Here is a 5,602-nt window from a genome sequence, read left to right on the forward strand (position 1 = left end):
TCCTTGAGCCCAGAGGCTCGAGGCTGCCCTGAGCGACGGATCGCGCGACTCCAGCCAGCCGGGGTGGCAGAGTGAGGCCTGGGCTCAGAAGTAATTAGCCAATCCCTGCAGTATACGTGTCCTGAAAACAAGGGAGGTTTTTAGTGACACCTTTTAGTTATAAGAAGCGAGATATGAGAGTTCCAGAGAAAATGTAGGAAAACTCTGATAGGCAAAAAAGAAAGTATACATTTTCATCACTCCTACCGCCCTGAAGTACCACTTCTCACATTTTGTTATGTATATACAACAAATTTATATATCCAAATGTATATATATCTCCAAATTTCAAATCATATGGTCTGTTCTATTTTAACAGGCTTTTCCCACAGGATATATTACAAAAATCTCGCAATGTTATTTAATATCCTTTTGCGGCATAATTTTAATATGTGATGATCTGGCATGTGCCACACATACACTACAAACTCTTTGTCATTTCCCCTATTGCTAGCCATGGGGTCATTTTTGTTGTTAATTTTTAATTTTTTTATTTTAAAGATGTAGGGTACAGTTCAGGGTCAGGTATACAAATGTTCACTGTGCAGGTGCCCTTGTAGATGGGGTGTGCCACCCCTCCCCCCGCGGATTCCCACTACTGCCTGTTCCACCTCCCACTCCCCCGCCCGGCAGTTTCCCAGGACTGCCCATCCTTTGCTCAGAGTATTACAACGGTTCGAGGTCTGCTTATGAGTGAGAACATGTGATAGATTACTTTTTTTATTTTTGCTTCTGTGATAGATCACTCAGTGTTACAGACTCTAAGTCCATCCAGGTTGCCGTGAAGTTCATGATTTTGTCCTTCTTTATGACTGCATAACATTCCATCATATGTATGTACCACACTTTTAAAATCAGGTCCTCTTTTGATGGGGGTTGGTTCCATGTTCTTGCTATTGGTTCCATGTTCTTGCTATTGTGCCGCTGGTTCCATGTTCTTGCTATTGTGAACAAGGCTGCAATAAAAACACGTGTGCAGGCATCTTTCCATAGAGTGAGTTGAGTTCCTCCAGGTATATTCCCCCAGTAGAGGGATTGCAGCGTCGTATGGAAGGTCGATTTTTAGATCTTTTGGGAATCGCCACACTGTTTTGCACAGAGGCTGTCCTAGTCTACAATCCCACCAACAGTGTAGAAGTGCTCCCTTTCCCCTACATCCTCTCCAGCATTTGTTGTTTTTTGAGTTATTGATGGTGGCCATCCTGACCGGAGTTAGGTGGTATCTCAGTACCATTTTAATTTGCATTTCTTTGATGACTAGTGAGGCTGAGCATTTTTTCATGTATCTGTTGGCTGCTCATATGTCTTTTTTTGAGAAGTATCTATTCATATCTTTTGCCCACATTGTAATGGGGCTGTTTTTTTGTGTTTTTTTTTTCTTTTCAGCACGTTTGAGTTCCTTGTAGATCCTGGATGTTAGACTTTTGTCAGATATACAGATATATTTTTTCCCATTCTGTGGGCTGTCTACCCACTCTCTTGATGGTTTCCTTGACTTTGCAGAAGTTTATCAGTGTGATGAGGTCCCACTTGTCTATCTTATCTCTTATGGCATGGGCACTTGGGGTTTTGATCAGGAATTGGTTGCCAGCTCCAGTTTCCATAAGGGTTTCTCCTGCATTTTCTCAGGTTCTTATAGTTTAAGGTTTTACATTTAGCTCTTTGATCCATTTAGAGTTATTTTTTTGTATGGATATAGGTAGGGGTCTTGTTTTAATCTTCTGCCTGTGGTCAGCCAGTTTTCCCAGCACCATTTACTGAATAGGTTCTCCTTTCCTCAATTGTTGGTGGTGGAGGCTTTGTCAAAGATGAGTTGGTTGAGAAATTGAGGTTTTGCTTCTAGAATCTCTGTCCCGTTTCATTGGTCTATATGACTGTTCTTGTAGCAATACTAGGCTGTTTTGATTATTGTAGCTTTATAATAAAGTTTAAAGTCTGGGACTATGATACCTCCTGCTTTGTTTTTTTGTTTTTTGTTTTTTTTTTGCTGAGGATTATTTTGCAATTTGTGGTCGTTTATGTTTCCATATGAATTCCTGTATTGTCCTTTCCAGGTCTGAAAAGAATGCTGCTGGTAATTTAATGGGTATTGCATTAAATCTGTAGATTGCCTTGGGTAGAATGGAGATCTTAACAATGTTGATTCTTCCAATCCAAGAGCATGGAATTTTTTTCCATTTGTTTGTGTATCTTTGATTTCTTTGAGCAGTGTTTTATAGTTTTCGTTGTAAAGGTCTTTCATGTCTCTGGTTAGGAAGATGTCAAGGTATTTAATTTTTTTGTGGCTATTGTGAATGAGATTGCACTTTTAATTTGGGTTTCTGTTTGTTGATTGTTGGTGTATAGAAATGTGGCTGTCTTTTGCACATTGATTTTATACCCTGAGACTGCCAAAATCCTTTATCAGTGCAAGGAGGTTTTTGGCAGATTCTCTTGGGTTTTTAAGATATAGCATCATGTCGTCTGCAGAGAGGGATAACTTGACTTCCTCTTTTCCTATTTGGATACCCCTGATCTCCTTCTCTCATCTGATCGCTCTAGCTAGCACTTCCAAAACTATGTTGAAAGGAGAGCTGAGAGTGGGCATCCTTGTCTTGTTCCAGTTTTCAGGGGAAATGGTTCCAATTTCTGTCTGTTTAGCCGTACGCTGGCTGTGGGTTTCTCATAGATGGCTCTTACTATTTTGAGGAATGTTCCATTTATGCCTAGATGTTCGAGCGTTTTTATCAAGAAAGTGTGCTGGATTTTATCAAAAGCGTTTTCTGTCTAATGATATAATCAAGTGGCTTTTGTCTTTGCATCTGTTGATGTATTTTATCATGTTTATGGTCTTATGAATGTTAAACCAGCCCTGCATCCCGGGGATGAAGCCTACTTGGTCGAGGTGGATGATTTTTTTTTTCATTTTGAAATGTCTATCTACATAAATACAAACTTGTTGTGTAAAATTTGAAAAGATCCTTCTTAACAGCACAAAACACTATCAATTAATTGGATAAATATCTTTTGGGCATAGGGAGATGGGAGCTCCTTGCTGGGACATAGACATTAATATTTTAGTTTTATCCTCACATGTATGAGTACAATTAATACTGTAGAAAAGACTATTGCTTGCAGTTACCTTGATCGCTTTTCCAATGTCTAGCTCAGTTCCCTGTGCCCAGTATTACTGCTTTCCTTAAAAAAAATTATCTTCTCTAATAGTAAAGTGGTGAGAACAAAAAGTAATGAAAAGTTTCTCTTATGGAGACATAAGCTTTAAGACACTTAGTACATAACCAAATTAGAGAAAAATACCCCTGTTGTGTTGAAGAGCAGAAGCACAGCACTTTCTTTCAATTACCTTTTTCTTTCTTTTTAAGAAAATATATTTAGCAAATGCATGCTGTTATTGCAAGCATTAGAGATGAAACTGTTTTTTATTCAACCAAAGTTAGGAAAGAAATATCTGAAAAAATGACTCTGACTGCCTAAACAATGCCATTTACATGAAGCTAAGGAAGCTGGAGGTCATCTCTTAGTATAGGAGATGGAAATGTACATATGATCATGTCAATGTCCTCTGACCTTCCTGGGAACAGACAGAATCATTAGAATCCTTGAGGCTCTCCTAGAAGAATGTTTGTGTACTGGATTTTTTCATATTTCTGCTTCCTTTGATGTTGAGTAGACCCCAGTAATGACCCTTTTTGTCAACAGAGGCATCCTAGGTATACTGATTCTTGTCGCCTTCCCTGAAAATGAGTCTTGTATTTCAGATGAGCTCTCTCTATTGCCCCTGCAAGCTGAAGATTTCAAACTTGTTTCCAGCTTAAGCAACCTGTGTCCAATTGCTAGAGCCTTCTCTCAGTTCTCACCATGATAGACGTATTTCTCAGGCCTGTTCCTAGTTCATACCTTGAACTCTCCTGCCTTTTCCACCCCAAATAGATCAATCCTAAACCGGCGACTCTGGAAAGGCAGACTCCTCAGGTTTTGATGACAGTCCCTATCAACTGGTAAACAGACTTGAAACAGAGCCTATAGAAAATGATCCGGTAAAGAGAAAACATGCTCAGCACCACAGTTTGCCAGCTACCCTCTGATCATTCCCAACCACTTTGTTTTTGTCGTTGTTGTTGCTGTTTGTTTTTGTTTTTTAATCTTTTTAGTTTGGGGTGTTTTTTTTTAGTTGTAATCTCACGGCCACCGCAGCCTTAACCTGCTGGGCTCAGGCAATCCTTCAGCCTCAGCTTTCCAAGTAGCTGGAACTACAGATACATACCATCACGCCCAGCTAGTTTTTTTTGTGTGTGATTTTTTTTTTTATTGTAGAGATGAGTTCTCACCAAGTGGCCCAGGCTGATCTTGAACCCCCAGATTCAGGCAATCCTCTCGCATCAGCCTCCCAAAGTGCCAGGATTACAGGTTAGCCACCGCACCCAGCCTGTTTTTAAAAGATGTGGGGTGCAGTTACGTATACAAGTATTCATTATGCATGTACCCTTGTTGATGTGGTATACCCTCCCACCCCTGGCAGAATCCCACTACTGACAGTCCCACTCCTCAACGATTTCCCACTACTGACAATCCTTTTCTTATAGTATTATGACAATTGTTGAAGGTCCACTTCAGAGTGAGAACATGTGATATTCAGTTACTTGTTTCTGTGATAGATCACTCATATTAGAGACTCTTATAAGTCCATCCAAATTGTTGTGAAGTTCATAATTTTGTCCTTCTTTATGGCTGCATAATATCCATTGTGTATATGTACCACATTTTTAAAATCCAGTCCTCTTTGGATGGGCAGCATAGTTGGTTCCATGTTTTTGCTATTGTGAATAATGCTGCAATAAACATGCATGTGTAGGTATCTTTTGCATAGAGTGATTTGAGTTCCTCCAGGTATATTCCCCATAGGGGGATTGTGGGATCACATGGAAGGTCCTTTTTAGACCTTTTAGGAATTGACAAACTGTTTTCCACAGAGGTTGTATTAGTTTGCACTCCCACCAACAGTGTAGATGTGTTCCCTTTTCGCTGCATCCTCTCCAGCCTCTGTTGTTTTTGAGTTACTGATGGTGGTTATCCTGACTGGAGTTAGGTGGTATCACGGTGCAGTTTTCATTTGCATTTCTTTGATGACTAGTGAGGCTGAGCATTTTTCATGTATCTGTTGGCTGCTCGTATGCCTTCTTTTGAGAAGCGGCCATTCATATCTTTTGCCCACTGTGTAACGGGGCTGTTTGTTTTTTCTTTTCAGCATGTTTGAGTTCCTTGTAGCTCCTAGATGTTAGGCCTTTGTCAGATATACAGTTGGCAAATATTTTTTCCCGGTCTGTGGGCTGTCTTTCTGCTCTCCTAATGGCTTCTGTGGCTTTGCAGAAGCTTGTCAGTTTGATGAGATCCAAGAATGGGTTGCGAGTTCCAATTTCCATAAGGGTGTCTCCTGCATTTTCTAAGATTCTTATAGTTTGAAGTTTTATGTTTAGGTCTTTGATCCATTTAGAGTTGGCTTTTGTGTATGGGGAAAACTAGGGTTCTTATTTTAATCATCTGCATATGGTCAGCCAGTTTTTCC

This window comes from Carlito syrichta, unplaced genomic scaffold (assembly GCF_000164805.1).
Source record: "Carlito syrichta isolate Samal-C Ts95f unplaced genomic scaffold, Tarsius_syrichta-2.0.1 Scaffold308465, whole genome shotgun sequence".
Taxonomy (NCBI): Eukaryota; Metazoa; Chordata; class Mammalia; order Primates; family Tarsiidae; genus Carlito; species Carlito syrichta.